At 39.1% G+C, this 16896-nt stretch overlaps 1 protein-coding gene across 1 annotated transcript in view; it reads right to left on the bottom strand.

Moving 5' to 3' along the window:
- ecel1 (endothelin converting enzyme-like 1) overlaps nucleotides 1–13009 on the bottom strand; it is a 176505-nt gene extending 163496 nt beyond the window's left edge. Inside the window, exons 1-2 of the mRNA XM_061925937.2 lie at nucleotides 12908–13009; nucleotides 8539–8701 (exon numbers count right to left, since the gene is read on the bottom strand). The gene's annotated coding sequence lies outside the window, so the exon portion shown is untranslated. The remainder of the gene's footprint in view (nucleotides 1–8538; nucleotides 8702–12907) is intronic.
- Between the last annotated feature and the right edge of the window lie 3887 nt (nucleotides 13010–16896).

Here is a 16896-nt window from a genome sequence, read left to right as displayed (position 1 = left end):
GTGTTTCTTAAATGCCTCAAATGTCCGGCATTTTGAGTTAGGGTTGCGTGTATTTTCAATGTACGTTCAGGGTTAAGAAGGTTAAAAACAAAACAAATTGTGCGCACAGCAGCATTCGTGAGGGAGGGGGAGAGACAGAGGGAGTTGTGATAAATGCGCATGCGTCGTCAGGCTCTGCTTTTTATCGATAGATTTATCAGATTTAATTTTTTATTATCTATAGCAGGGGTGTCATAAGTGTGCATATTTGTAACATTTTCCTCGTTTTATTTGGCAAGTTGAAAGAACAGGGCGCCAGTATGCTGTTTTTTTTCAACAAAATACTGGAAAGGATAGAAATGTAGTTTGTCTCCTTTATCCGATTATTAATCGATTAATCAAAGTAATAATCGACAGATTAAATTCATCGTTAGTTGCAGCCCCATGTCACTCCTGATCGCTAAATCCGATGAAATCTTCTTCCTCGTTGTCGCTCCTGGTATGCGCCGCTAGCGTCCTTTCTTTCTGCTGCTCGATCGCCGTTTTCTGCTGCATATTTCACTACGTCCAGCTTGTAATCTGCAGTATATCATTTCCTTTTTGGTGCCATTTTAGTTCAGTTTTTATAAGTTACCGCCAATGTAGAAATTATCCATTTTAATAGCTACGGCAGTAGCATATAGCATATAGCAGTTAGCATCCCATGACCCACAATGCACTTCTGCCATGACCCTCCCCCGCCAAATTCTTATTGGTTGACGTGTGTGTGACGATTGCTGACATTTTGCTTTGTCTCTTCCGTGAAATAGATAAATAATATTATTTGATATTTTACGGTAATGTGTTAATAATTTCACACATAAGTCGCTCCGTAGTATATGTCGCACCCACGGCCAAACTATGAAAAAAACTGCGACTTATAATCCGAAAAATACGGTATTTCTCATGCTTTATATCAGCGGTTCCTGCTTAGTTATTTGACCTGAAGCCTTGTACCACACTGACATACACCAGTGTCTGTAAGCACATAGTTAAACGTCTCACTATGAATTTTTTCTCACCCGCTTGATATAGTCAATTAAATATTCTATAATTATACAAGTGATTTGTTTTGGGGGGAAGGAAATCTTTACAGAGGAATATGTCCTATTTAATTGTTTTTTCAAGAGTGCAAAACATGTGTTGTATCTGTTGACTTAACCAGCTGTAGTGTGTATAATTAACTGGCTTGCATGATAATCATAAAAAAACAAATGCACTAATTAGTCACAGCACGATCTAAGAAGACAACCTCTTTCATTTAGCACACATCACATCTTAATACATCTTTTAAAAAAGTAAACACTTTCAATGCATGACATAATGATTAAACGTACATATTTATTTACATCACCCTCACAGAACAATGAACAAGCACTGTGCTCCATGTGCTGTGCAGCCGCTGTTCACGTGAGGCATTAAAGCACACAGCGTAACTATGAGTGTTAAGACAACAATGTAGTAGGGATGTAACGATAAACTGTATTAATGACAACAACCACAAACATAACCTTTAAATTAAAATGATTGAAAAAAAACATGATTGATCGCCGCACTTCGATAAACTGACAGACCGACTGGAGGTAGCTCGGTAGCTTAAATGCTAACATGACAACAGGAGACATTAACTTTTTTCCCCATTTAGAAACAACATTTCCCAATCGAGTCTGATAAAAAACACATTACTGTCTGATCAACAAAGCTATTTATTTGTGCACATTGAACCTACAAGCTGTGCTTTCCTAGCAGTGAGTGATGAAACTTTACTCGAAGCGTTCAAGGACCACTGTACAGAGCAGGATACCACAACACCACGCCAAAAAACTTATCAGTAAAGCATTAAAAACACAAAACATGCAGAATAGTGGTCTTTCTAACAGTGGGTCTATACATCTTAGTTATTTAAAAAATCTAACTTTTGAAGCAAATTCAACAATACCGCAATGATAATGATAACCTTGATATGAAATGTTCATATCGTTACATCCCTACAGTGTAGTAATTGGGCTGCAGTTATCCATTATTTTTCTAATTAAGTAATATGTTGATTAGTTTGGTCAATTAATCTAAGCACACTTTATAGCCTCAATGCATATTTTAGGGGAAATAACTGAAATTGCACATCATCAACATTGAAATAACACCTTTTTATGTGTGCATTAGGGATCTAATTATAAACTCTAACAATGATAACCGCGGCAAAACTCTGGACAGTTACTAATACCGTTTTAAATAAAAATGATCGAAAAACCAAGACTGATAATTGCACTTTGGTACGCTCACGAACACGCTCGCTAGGTTCAATGCTAACATACAAGAGACATTAACGTCGTTCCACATTAAGAAACGTCATACCCCAATCTAAACTTATATAAACACATAGCTGACTAAGCAATTAAGCTACTCAATTGTGCACATTGAACCGACAAGTAGTGACCTTTCTAAAGGGCCTGATTTACTAAAGGTTTGTGTGTACTAAAACACGTGCAAACTTAATAACCCACGCAGAGCTGATCTACTAAACGTGTACAAAGTGGATTGCGTCTGTTAAGTGAGCGGAATAAGGCGTGCAATCCATTTTGCGTCTCTGTCTTCATTAATATGCCAAATATATGTTGATCATCAAAACGCCAACAATACTGGGAGGAGAAAATATATATATCTATATAATATATAAATATAATTATTTAGCACACGCAATGTGATTTATCAACACTCATCACCGTTTTGCGAGCACAATTGTGCGTTTTATGAAGGACGTCCAAACTGACAGTTCCACACACAACTGCAGGATCAAAGCTCAGGCTGCACAGACAGACGATGGACAGACAAGAATCCTCCATCCTCCATGTGTGTCAACATTTTGGTGAACGGTCAGAGAGAGAATTATTATAATGTCTATTCAGCAATTTCATTTTATAATTGTATTGCTGCTGGATGACTTATGGGGCTGATTAAAACTCATTCAATTGATGCATTTTAGTGTCATCTTTTACTATAATACACCTCCTACATGAAAAGACGTCTTTTATTGCACAGTTTCTTGCATTTAAGTCATTCCAGATGTACGTATGCGCTGGTGATGCGTTCCACAGCCTCACGCACAGAATGTGAAAGTGAAAGAAAAGTGCCTGAAAGTGTCAGTGTGCAAATGTTTCTGTTGTCTAGATTGCAATTTAGAAAAGGTGTTACAGATTATAGATGTCTGCTGCTGATTCAACACATCACACACAGGTAGGAGCATGATTGTTACGGCTAAGACTCCTGCCGCCGCCTCTCATCCATCTGTGCGCTCCAGTGAGAGCCCCGCGGGCCACGCCCACAGGCGTTCCCTCTCCGCTGCGGGCGCGCCTCTGCACGGCTGCAGGAGATCTGCAATCTGCGCCGCACCTGCCTGACTGCTCAACCTACTATCCGGCGCGAGAACGTAATCTTCTGTTGATGTCCCGTAAGCGATCGTTAGCTCTATGCAACCTAGCTCTTTGCTCTCTGTGTTTTCTTCCACGTGTTTGATTTGTCCCCTGTCTTCTCCCTTGTGCTCGCAGTGTTTTCCTTCCGTCGCCTTGGATTCGAGCTGTGTGTCTCGCTTCCTTGGACTCCCTCTGGATCTCGACTGCCTCCCTCGATCCTCGACCCCCGCTTTGGACACGGACCTCTTGACGCCTCTCTCAGCCTTACGGACCTCCCGCTTGTCTCACGGACCTTCTTCTGCCTAGCCCTTTTATACTTCTCTGCTTTCTCTCTCAACACTTCACAGTAACACTCAACAGCTAATCATTCATACACATAGTCTCACAACATACACCCATTTTGGATTAGTCACACTCCATTCTCTTGTTTAGTTTATATTCATATTATTGTTTGTTATTATATATATATATATATATATATATATATATATATATATATATATATATATATATATATATATATATATATATATATATATATATATTATATATATTTATTAATATATATAATAAATACATAGAGCAATATTGCCCCTTGTGGTTCCGTGCCATCAACTCCCTCCTGAAACATAACAGTATGTTCTCGCCAATTTAATAAGGACCAGACGGCGCAGGTTTTTTTTTTCCCCTTAGCCCCGCTCCCAGTGACTTTATCCTCACCCCCAGTGACTTTTTGCCCCACTCACTATGTCTTTTTGCCCCACTCACTATGTCTTTTTCTTTTCCCCCCACCCTGGAGAATTTTTCCAGCCCACCTCACCAATATCATGGACTGTTTAGCGGTGCTGTAGGGTTAGAAGAATTTACCCGCCGCCTGGACGTCTTCCTTTCACCCTCAGTGACTGTTCCTCAGTCGACAGGAAGCGTCTGGCATCCGCTGTCAGAGGGGAGGGGATAGTATTGACGACTGTGCTGGTGGGGTAGCACAACTGCGTCCAGCAAAACCACTACCACCTGTCTTTTGGTTTGCCTGGCCGCACCCACCAGTCAGACCACCAGCACCCGCTCCTCTTGACACCTTTCTCAGCCCCATTGACCTCCCGCTTGTCTCACGGACCTTCTTCTGCCCAGCCTCTTTGGACTTCTCTGCTTTCTCTCTCAACACTATACGGTAATACTCAACAGCTAATCATTCATACACATAGTCTCACACCATACACCCATTTTGGATTAGTCACACGCCATTCTCTTGTTTAGTTTATATTCATAGTATTGTTTGATATTATATATATTTATTAATATATAATAAATACATTGAGCAATAATACCCCCTTGTGGTTCTGTGCTGTCAACTCCCTCCTGAAACATAACAACGATAACTTGAATGTGTGGTAAAAGCCCTGTATGCACGCAAAATCTTCATTTAATAAAGTCGGTCTGCACCACTTTTCAATTGCATGCGCAGTTAGTAGATAACACGCAACACGCCCACTCATAGTACACGCTATTTTATTTTTTGCACACGCTGTCTAGCACGTGGTATTTGGATCTTAGTAAATCAGGCTTTTAGTGTCTCTCTGAATGATATCAGAATGATCAAAAAAAGGGGTGTTTTTCTTTGTTTTGTTTTTTTTCCATATAAGAATACAATCATGTGTGCTTACGGACTGTATCCCTGCAGACTGTATTGATCTATATTGATATATAATGTAGGAAACAGAAATATTAATAACAAAAAGAAACAACCCTTTTGTGCGAATGAGTGTGAATGAGTGTAAATGAGGGAGGAAGTTTTTTTGGGTTGGTGCACTAATTGTAAGTGTATATTGTGTTTTTTTATGTTGATTTAATAAAAAATAAAAATAAAAATATATATATATATTTCTTGTGCGGCCCGGTACCAATCGATCCACGACCGGTACCGGGTTGCGGCCCGGTGGTTGGGGACCACTGATCTAAGCGATATAACTAGGTTGGTAGAGTGGCCGTGCCAGCAACCGGAGGGCTCCAGGTTCGATCCCCGCTTCCCCATCCTAGTCACTGTCGTTGTGTTCTTTACCCACCTGCTCCCAGTGCCACCCACACTGGTTTAAATGTAACTTAGATATTGTGTTTCACTATGTAAAAGCACTTTTGAGTCACTAAAGAAAAGTGCTATATAAATATAATTTACTTCACTAAATATAATTCACATCTTCAAGCCGCTTTCTGACAGTCGCTTCCGGATGCGCCGTTTTGTGGGCGGTCTTATTTACGTGGCTCACCTTCGGCAGCGTCTTCTCCCCGTCATCTTTGTTGTACCGGTGTAGCGTGCAAGGACGGCAGTGGAACTCACGACACCGGTATGTTTTAGCGCTTTCATGGCAAGTTTACTGACGGATATAAGTAACAACTTTACACTACTTTATATTAGAAATGGCAACAGTGGAGGATGAATGTCCCATAACAAGAAGATAGTGAAAAAGAAGAAGCTTATCGACTACGGAGTCGGCACGAACTACAAAGGCGGACAGACGCAATTTTTCAGGATTTATGCAGATCCCAAATACAGATCAGCAGGTACCAGAAGGTAAGAAAAGTTTATTTTGCATAATATTGCGAAACAAAACGCCAGATAATATGTCTTACCTTATACACACACCATAATAATACTTGCATGTTGACGCACATCAAGCGGTGCGGTTTTGTACTTTACCAAAGTCGTACTAAAACATTTTGATAGATATTTGAGCGCTGTGTGTAATGTTCTATATTTTCAATGGAACATATAAAATGTTGGTGTTGTTTACTTGAGTCATATTGCAGTCTTACCTCTTGTGTATGACTGCCAGTATATTGCAGCCTACACTTATTTCTTATGTGTGACTGACACTTACTGGTCACACTTATCATTACACCATGTACCAAATAAAATAGCTTTGAGGTGGGCAAGCTCAACCAAACCTTCTTTACATTAGTTGCACTGGGCTATTAGGCGCACTGCGCCTTATAAAATACGGTATTTAAAAAAAGTAACTTGGTCAAAAGATTTCAGTGTGTGTACATATAAGTACTTTTTGTAAAATATTCAACAATACCGTGATAATAATAACTGTAATCACAGTAATTGTGATATGACATTTTCATAACGATGCATCCCTTGTGTGCATTAATCAAAATTAGAAAAAAAACAACTCCGCTCTTTGCTGCCACAAAGATCACAGCACCCACACACTAACACCATCACGTGCACTCTAGTAGTAAACCCTAGTAGTAATGCTGTTTTACATTTTTATTCACGTACCCCCTGACAACAAGTAGGCGTAACCCACTTTAGCAACCTCGGTTTTATATTATGAAAATATTGAAAAGTAACTGTGGAAGAGCGATTGCAATACAGTTAACTATACTCCGCATCTGCATTTGTGCGTGTTTGTGTCAGTAATTGTTCACACTCCAACACACACACACACAAACACAAACACACACACACACACACACACACACAAACACACACACACACACGCACACGCAAACACACACACACACACACACACACACACACACACACACACACACACACACACACACACACACACACACACACACACACACACAAACACACTCTCTGAGCCCATGCCTCCTAATCCTAACTGTAGAGCAGCAAGTGCATTACAGTCGGCTTGCATGTTTGTATGGATAAGGGAAGTGTAAAAAAACACTACTTCACGATAAAAGACTCCATTACTTTGTGGATTGTTTAAACCTGGCGTAGAGTGCTACCACTTGTCAAACCACATTTTATTGTGTCAATCATGTCCAAGCGTGGTACTAATTACCTTGTGTGAGTGAGCCCATGAGAACTTTTCATGTATTTTGATTAAAAACTTCTTTGAAGGGGTCAATTTATGATTTTTGTTCCTATATTCAAAACACTTCCTTGTGGTTCTTTGGCCAACATTTTGCATTGATTATGTTTAACAGACCACCTTAAAGTCGTTTTCTGACTGTCTCTTCTTCTCTTTGGCTGCGGCTTCTCTTTGCCATCCATGTTGTAGTTTTTAACATTTCCATATGGAGTTTACTGACAGATATAAGTACGAACTATACGTTACTTTGTATTAGAAATGGCAACAGCGGAGGATGCATGTTCATGTACGAGCCAGTCTGCCCCGCAACAAGAGGCTAGAGAAAAATAAGGAACTTATTGACTACAGCTTCGGTTAACAATGGCGAACTTGCGCAAAGCTTTTTAGTTTAATCTCTGCCATATATGGAGATCTCCGTTGACGTCACATTTGGGAAAATTGTTAAAAGCTATTAACTATTAAATTAACCTAAATATGACTTATTTTATCTTTGTGAAAAATATTGGACACAATGTGTTATCAAGCTTATGAGATGTGATGCAAGTGTAAGCCACTGTAAAACTATTGTTCATTTTTTTAATGTTTTTATTTTACTTTTCATAAATGGCTGTGATCATGATGTAAGTGAGGGATTTTTTTATCACTGTTATGTTAGAATTCTTATTAATATTGATACTGTTTTTGATATTATTCATTATTGTTTTGACTACTTTTGGATTGTTTTGTGTCATGTTTGTGTGTCCTTTTAATTACTCTGTTGATTGCTATTTTGAATGTTGCTGGGCCGGGAATTGGAATTGCATTATTATTGTATTATTGTGTATAATTTTGTTGGACTGGTTAATAAAAGAATTTAAAAAATGGGCAAACTCCAAACGGCTTTTATGGAGTAAGTACGAAGGAAGGCGAGATTGTTTTATAAATATGCCCACCATGCCTTCATGGTTTGAGTTCATATTTACAGGACTTATGCAGATTCCAAATACACAAAAACAGGTGCCAATAGGTAAGAAAAGTTGGTTTTGCATAGTCCCTCAGTTACTATTTCTGTCAGTGTCAAACACATGGCTTCCTACAACCAGGTGTGTGACAGGGACGAGTAATGTTCAGTGACTGTATGGTATTGTTCTATCTCGATTTCTAATTGAGGTATTCTAATATAAACACTGCATTTGCCCAAAGACCACCTGTCAGCATCACTGACAGAACTGTGCTCTGTTGGTGTGCACAAAAATGGTTAAAACTTGTCCAAAGAAGCTTACCTGTGGAGAGTAAATCCAAACACTCGGAAGGAAGGACGCTGCAGATGACTGCTCTGTCAAGTGGAAGTCCAAGTAGATGACGCGGTTCCTTCCAGAAATCGGCACACACGTTGGGATGTCCACCACTTACTGCCGCCGCTGCAGAGCCCACAGCCTCCCAAGTCTGAGGATGAGGAGGAGAGAGGGAGGGACAAAAGAGGGAGAGAGAGGCGAGGTGAGTCCGTCATGCACCAGCAGGCACACACGTGTTGGTTATTCAAGCGTCCATAGAAATAAACATAGGAAAAATATGTAGACGTGAATATGCATTCATTCCTGAAAGTGCACACACACAGAAACACCACAATTCCCACCAATTCCTGCTCACATTAGTCAAATAAACCAGACTTTAAGTGTCTAAATAATATTTAAAACTGTCTTGCTTCCCTTCCCTTCAGTGAGTCATTTAGTATGAGGAGTGTGAGTCTGCTTGCTGTTACGCCATGAGTAAGTTATATGGATTTTCAAGAACATCTTCTGTGCAAACAGCTGTGGGAAATAAAGTTATGTTTCTGGGGCGGGTAAATCTCTTCAAAAACGCTAAACACAATCATCTCTCTTTTAAAATGCGGTTTGGGACTTTGACTTGAGACCAAATATAAGCTCTACACTTTTATCTCATATCTAGCCGGTTAGTTTGGAAGCTCTCCATGAATGAACTTATTAAAAAATACTTTCAAAAACTTGCTGCAGGAGCACTGGGACTCAACGCTTATCAGCAGTCGCCAGAGGCTGCAGGGTGGAGCTATGGATTGTGTATGGCCACAAGTTTAGTTTCAGGGGGGACATTTAACTATATTTATTTAGGGAAATTAAGCATTTGTGTTAATTTAAATAATTGTTTCTCCAGAGGAGAATAATGCAGCCCGGAGTAGTGCTTTGCAAATCAACTTGCATCATTCTCTGAGGCTGAATCAACAGTGTCTCTGCTGGTTGATGCCAAGTAATGCGTGCCCCCCCCCCCCTTTTTGTAACCTCCCTTGCTTCAGGATTCAATTAAATTCAAACGTTATTTATAAAGCCGGCTATAGCTGAAACAAAGTGATTGACAATAATCCAAGAAACATGGAGCAAAAAAATGTATACAAAATCAACAATTTGGCTTAATGATCAGTTTTTACCAATCGATTCGGAGCTTTACGGGTGTAGAACACAATTTTGGGCCTTCATACGCATGTTTACAGTGGATCCCAAAAGTTATCCCAGCGCTTCACTTTTTACACATTGTGTTATCCCTCCATCCATCCATTTTCTACTACTTGTCCCTTTCGGGGGCGGCGACTTGTCCAGGGTGTACCCCGCCGAATGCAGCTGAGATAGGCTCCAGCACATTGTGTTATGTTACAGCCTTATTCCAAAATGGAATGAATTCATTTTTGTCTTCAAAATTCTACACACAATAGCCCATAATGACAATGTGAAAAATTTCAATTTTTTAATTTTACTGATTTATAAAAATAAAAAAAAACGCACATGTACATAAGTATTCACAGCATTTGCTGAATATTTTTTGTTGAATTACGGCTTCATGTCTTTTTAAATACTATGCCACAAGCTTGGCACACTTATCTTTTCTCTTCTTCATTCCTCTTTGCAGCACCTCCAAAGCTTCATCAGGTTGGATGGGAAGTGTTGGTTTCCCTCCATCCTGACTAGTCTCTCAGTTCATGCCGCTGAAAACCATCCCTGCAGCATGATGCTGCCACCACCATGCTTCACTGTAGATATGATATTGGCCTAGTGATAAGCGGTGCGTAGTTTCCTCTAAACATGAAACCTGGCATTTGCAGAGTTCAATCTTTGTCTCATCAGACCAGTACATTTTTTTTTGGTTTGAGAGCCTTTCAGGTGCATGTTGGCAAACCTTTTACTAAGAAATGGCTTCTGTCCGGCCGCCCTACCATAAAGGTGTGATTAGTGGATTGCTGCAGAGAATATTGTCCTTCTGGAAGGTTCTCCTCTCTCCAACAGAGGAATGCTGCAGCTCTGACAGAGTGACCATGGAGTTCTTGGTCACCTCCCTGACTAGACTAAGATGAATGCAGCAATGTACAGAGACATCCTGGTTGAAAACCAACATAACATTTGATAAACACCTTTAACATCAGCTTCATGTTCCAAAAAAACTGTCTGTACAATCATACTTTTCCTGCAAGTGTGCATAATACCTTATGTCAGTCAACTGTTTCGTCATTTTTTGTTTGTACACAAATTCCCCATCGAGAGGGCCAACATGCTTTTTAGCTTTTTGCACGTTGGTAACAGTACAACAGGCTATTCAACAAAATTGTTCTAAGGGCCACAGTTTCAGAAAGTTAAAGACTATAATTTCTAATTTGAGAACCGGCATTCCATTCTTTTGTCAGTCATACATTTCGGAAAAAATAGCCCTGTTCTAAAAAATAATGGCCTTTAGGAGGTCAAAATATCAATGCAAGGAATTGTTTACACTGTTACAAGTTAATCTATACAACATGAGTGCTTCAGTGTTTTTATTATATTTAATTTGCTGTAAAAATGTTAACATCTCTCTCCACTGAACTCAGGGGATTGGTCTGGTGTCATTATTGGGCTGAATTTGCCTCTTGAATAGCCCCGTACTATGTGAACAAATTGCCTGAAATGCGTTGTCATAGATATTTTAAGGGATTTTAAATCATTATGTGATGCAGATCAGGTAATTGTGTTCGTTTTTAAAATCAAATTAATAATAAACTACTACAAATATAATGATGGTGAACCAATTTGCAATAACTCGTTACATTTGACAGCCCTATACAAAATGTTGTATGGTTTTACAAACTCTGGGATAAAGTTCTTAGACAAATGAAGACTTTGTGGGCAACCAGACAAATTATTTGAATAAGAGCCAATATGGGGTGTCAAATGTAAAAATGTAGTGACACTTTTCTAGCAGATTTAGATTCAACATTTATATTCATATTTAACATTTAGGTTTAGATTTAAGATTTACATTTAGGATTTTGATTTAACATTTAGGTTTAAATTCAACATTTAGATTTAACAAATAGATTTAGATTTAACATACAGGTTTGGATTTAACATTTAGATTGAAATTTAACATATAAGTTTAGATTTACCATTTACATTTAAATCTAACATTAGAACACACTAACATATTAATTATTAATTATGGTTTATTGAAACTACAGGGGCAGCACGGTGGCAGAGGGGTTAGTGCGTCTGCCTCACAATACGAAGGTCCTGAGTAGTCTTGGGTTCAATCCCGGGCTCGGGATCTTTCTGTGTGGAGTTTGCGTGTTCTCCCCGTGACTGCGTGGGTTCCCTCCGGGTACTCCGGCTTCCTCCCACCTCCAAAGACATGCACCTGGGGATAGGTTGATTGGCAACACTAAATGGGCCCTAGTGTGTGAATGTTGTCTGTCTATCTGTGTTGGCCCTGCGATGAGGTGGCGACTTGTCCAGGGTGTACCCCGCCTTCCGCCCATGTGCAGCTGAGATAGGCTCCAGCGCCCCCGCGACCCCAAAGGGAATAAGCGGTAGAAAATGGATGGATCTAGGTTTAGATTTAACATTTAGATTTAGATGTAACATTTAGATTTAGATGTAATATTTAGATTTAAATTTAACATTTTGATATAACACTTTGAGTCAACATTTAATTTAAACTTAAATGTGATAAAAATGTGTCAATCGTGAGAAAAGTGAGTTAAAGGTGAGATGGTTTGGATTTAACATTTAGGTTCAACATTTAGATTTAGATTCAACATTTAGATTCAAACTTAACATATAGTTTTAGATTTAACATTTAGATTTAAATGTAACATTTAGGTTTAGATTTAACATTTCAATTTAGATGTAACATTTAAGATTCAGATTTAAATGTAACATTTTCATATAACACTTAGAGTCAACATTTGATTTAAGCTTAAATGTGATAAAAAATGTGTCAGCTGTGAGAAAAGTGAGTTAAATGTGAAAAAAGTGAGCTAAATGTGAGAAATATATCTGCAAAAAAGTGTGATGAACTTTTACATTCGGCACCCCATAAGCCAATAGTCGTTGGCTTGTTTTGCACTTTTTTTTTTTTTACTTTATTTTGCTCAAACAATTGTACAGTTGGTATCGCTACATTGTCTTATATTGTTGTATAGCTTTTACTGTATTGTTGTTCAAAAATAAGTCTGTTGATGAAAATATTATTATTATGCTTTCTTCTGAATACAATAATGGTGAACACATTTACAATTGCGTAATAATGTGATAAAATGAAAAGTAGCGGTAGTATCGGAATCATCGATAATGGCTTTGAAATTTGCAGAATCGGCGGGAACTTGTCTGAGCTTACCTGTGGAGAGTAAATTAAAATACCCGGTGGGAAATTAAAAGTGCCCTAGTCAATTGAGGGAAGAAGACTGAGCTCTCCAGTAGAAGTCCGAGTGGATGATACGGTTCCCTGCGGAGGTCAGCGCACAAGAGCCGGGCTGCTGTGCGCCACTTACTGCCGAGACTGCAGCCTCCAGCCTCCCAAGTCTGAACATGAGATAGAGAGGGGGAGGGGCCAAAGAGGGAGAGAGAGGCGAGGTGAGTCCGTCACGCACCCATGGCACACATGTTGATTATTCAAGCGGCCATATGCACTCTTCTTTGTTATGTACTTAATTTCACATTGATTATTGACACCACATGCATGCTTTTCATCAGTCGCGTGCACATTGATTTTGGGGGCGGGGGGGGGCAGGTACTCAAAAGGGTAAAAAAAAATATTCATAAAATTATTACTATGATAAGAATCACATCATGATATTTCCAGCTTATAGTAACAAGTACAAACACAAATGATCAAATTGGAATTAAAATGGGCTTTTCCTTTTAACAACACTCGGTAAACGTTTGGGAACTGAGGAGACCAATTTTTGAAGCTTTTCAGGTGGAATTATTTCCCATTCTTGCTTGATGTACAGCTTAAGTTGTTCAACAGTCCGGGGGTCTCCGTTGTGGTATTTTAAGCTTCATATTGCGCCACACATTTGCAATGGGAGACAGGTCTGGACTACAGGCAGGTAGGCTAGTACTCACACTCTTTTACTACAAAGCCACGCTGTTGTAACACGTGGCTTTGCATTGTTTTGCTGAAATAAGCAGGGGCGTCCATGATAACATTGCTTGGAGGACAACATATGTTGCTTCAAAACCTGTATGTACATTTCAGCACTAATGGTGCCTTCACAGATGTGTAAGTTACCCATGTCTTGGGCACTAATACACCCCCATACCATCACAGATGCTGGCTTTTACACTTTGTGCTTGATTGATTGATTGATTGATTGATTGATTGAGACTTTTATTAGTAGGTTGCACAGTGAAGTACATATTCCGTACAATTGACCACTAAATGGTAACACCCGAATAAGTTTTTCAACTTGTTTAAGTCGGGGTCCACTTAAATTGATTCATGATACAGATATATACTATCATATCTACTATCATCATAATACAGTCATCACACAAGATAATCATCAGGGTGTATACATTGAATTATTTACATTATTTACAATTCGGTGTGTGTGGGGGGGGGGGGTTAGGTTTGGTTGTTATCATCAGCTTATCAGCTTATAACAATACGGATGGTTCTTTTCCTATTTGGTACGGAGGACACGACATCCACAGTTTCCAAAAACTATTCGAAATGTGGACTTGTCAGACCACAGAACACTTTTCCACTTTGCATCAGTCTATCTTAGATGAGGTCGGGCTCAGCGAAGCCGGCAGCATTTCTGGGTGTTGTTGATAAATGGCTTTCGCTTTGCATAGTAGAGTTTTAACTTGCACTTACAGATGTAGCGATGAACTGTAGTTACTGACAGTGGTTTTCTCAAGTGTTCCAGAGCCCATGTGGTGATATCTTTTACACACTGATGTCGCTTTTTGATGCAGTACCGCCTGAGGGATCCAAAGTCCGTAATATTATCGCTTACGTGCAGTGATTTCTCCAGATTCTCTGAAACTTTTGATGATATTACGGATCGTAGATGGTGTAATCCCTAAATTCCTTGCAATAGCTCGTTGAGAAAGTTTGTTCTTAAACTGTTAGACAATTTGCTCACGCATTTGTTCACAAAGTGGTGACCCTCGCCCCATCCTTGTTTGTGAATGACTAAGCATTTCATGGAAGCTGCTTCTATACCCAATCATGAAACTTACCTGTTCCCAATTAGCCTGTTCACCTGTGGGATGTTCCAAATAAATGTTTGATGAGCATTCCTCAACTTTCTCAGTCTTTTATGTCACTTTTGCCACCTTCTTTGAAACATGTTGCAGGCATCAAATTCCAAATGAGCTAATATTTGCAAAAAATAAAAACAAATTCCAGTTCGAACGTTAAGTATCTTGTGTTTGCAGTCTATTCAATTGAATATAGGTTGAAAAGGATTTGCAAATCATTGTATTCTGTTTTTATTTATGATTTACACAACGTCCCAACTTCACTGGTTTTGGGGTTTGTAGAATAGCAAAACTGTTGTCAAACTATTTGCCCTATTGTCATTAGCACTGTGAAAATGGATCAGGGGTTATGATGCTTACATTTAGAGCAGTGCTTCTCAAACATTTTTTCACTAATTACCACCTAAGAAAAAACTTGGTTCTCCAGGTAGCACCATAATGACCAACATTAAAATATAGTAGTGTAGTTGGTCTAAGAAGTAGTCATTAAAACAAGGCAATTTTACACACAGTTTGAACAGTAACAGTATTTAAATATATATATATATATATACATATATATATATATATAGGAAAATAAAACAATGTACTTTAATCAAGTGATTCTTTGGCATACCACAAGACGAAGCCTGTGCACCACTAGTGGTACATGTACCACATTTTGAGAATCAGTGGTGTAGCGTAAGGGACGTGGGTTCAAGTACCAATTTGGACATGTTTTATTTATTTACTGATTTAACTGATTGTGATGAAAATGAAACTCCTTATTTTATGTTATAATCAAATGTACATGTTGACAGGTATGCCCTCTCTCCCTCCATTAAACATGACGAACGTCAGTAAACAGCTGGACGGCTTTGAGTTTGAGTAGTTTGAGCTTGAGTAAAAGGCTTTGAGTTGTTTTTCTGTTTTGTTTAGAGAACGTTGAACCGGCAATGTTTTCAGTGGCTCCAATGTTGTTGTTTTTTGCCCAAATAACATCAGGGGATTTCACAAACATTTTTATTACTTGTCTTTCTGATGCTGTGTGTCAGAGGAGACGTAATGGAGGCTCAGAGCTACATGAGCAGGAGGGGCAGGGGTGAAGTCATCGACTTCATGAAGAGAATGACCCCTGTGGAGCCCATCAACATTCAGGGCCGGGAAGTGGCAGTAGTGGGGCAGTACAAGTACCTGGGAGTCTACTTGAACAGCAGACTGGACTGGAAGTACAACAGCAAAGCTGTATACAAGAAGGGCATGAGCAGACTCTTTTTCCTGAGGAAGCTTAGGTCCTTTAATGTGTGCAGCAAGCTGTTGGAGATCTTTTTTCAGTCTGTTGTGGCCAGTGCCCTGTACTTTCCAGTGGTTTGTTGGGGGAGCAGCACCAGCAAAAAGGACTTAAACCGGATTGACGAACTGATCCGGAAAGCCGGCCAAACTATTGGCACACAGTTGGAGGCGTTTGTGTCAGTAAGGGACAGGAGGACATTGGACAAAGTGCTCGCCATCATGGACAATCCTGTCCACCCACTCCTCCAGACAATTGAGGGACAGCGGAGCTCATACTCCAACAGGCTCCTTCAGTTTCGTTCACACAGTGTTCAATTCAAGAACTCCTTCATTCCGCACTCCATCCAGCTGTATAATCACTCGCCATACAGCAATAGATGATATCTGTCTATTACCTGACCGCTTCTTTGTTAGCTACCTCTCTTTGTTTATAATGTATATTTTTTTTGCTGGATCTACTCTCTATTTTATGCTGGCCTTTTTTTTTTTTTGCTGCAGCTATTACATATACTGTAACATTGTACATGGTAATTGGGATTTGTTATATATTATATAAAAATATAATATAATATATCAGTATATATTATATACTGTATATATAATAATATTACATATATGTTATATTTTATATTGCTACTATGTTACATTTTTAGTCTACTTAATTCCTGCATTATCCTTTCCATCCTTTGAAACTGAGCTACTGTGTGGATCAATTTCTCCTTGTGTATCAATAAAGTTTGTCTAAGTCCAAGCCTAAGTGGGGCGTCAAGGGTTTGTGAAAGATGACAAGCAGTTTGGGGAGGAATTTTCACAAGAACATATTATACATTAAATATCATT

The sequence above is a fragment of the Nerophis lumbriciformis genome, linkage group LG30, assembly GCF_033978685.3.
Source record: "Nerophis lumbriciformis linkage group LG30, RoL_Nlum_v2.1, whole genome shotgun sequence".
In the NCBI taxonomy this organism is placed as follows: domain Eukaryota; kingdom Metazoa; phylum Chordata; class Actinopteri; order Syngnathiformes; family Syngnathidae; genus Nerophis; species Nerophis lumbriciformis.
Note: the sequence above shows the minus strand (reverse complement) of the source record. Positions and strands in the feature narration are given on the sequence as shown.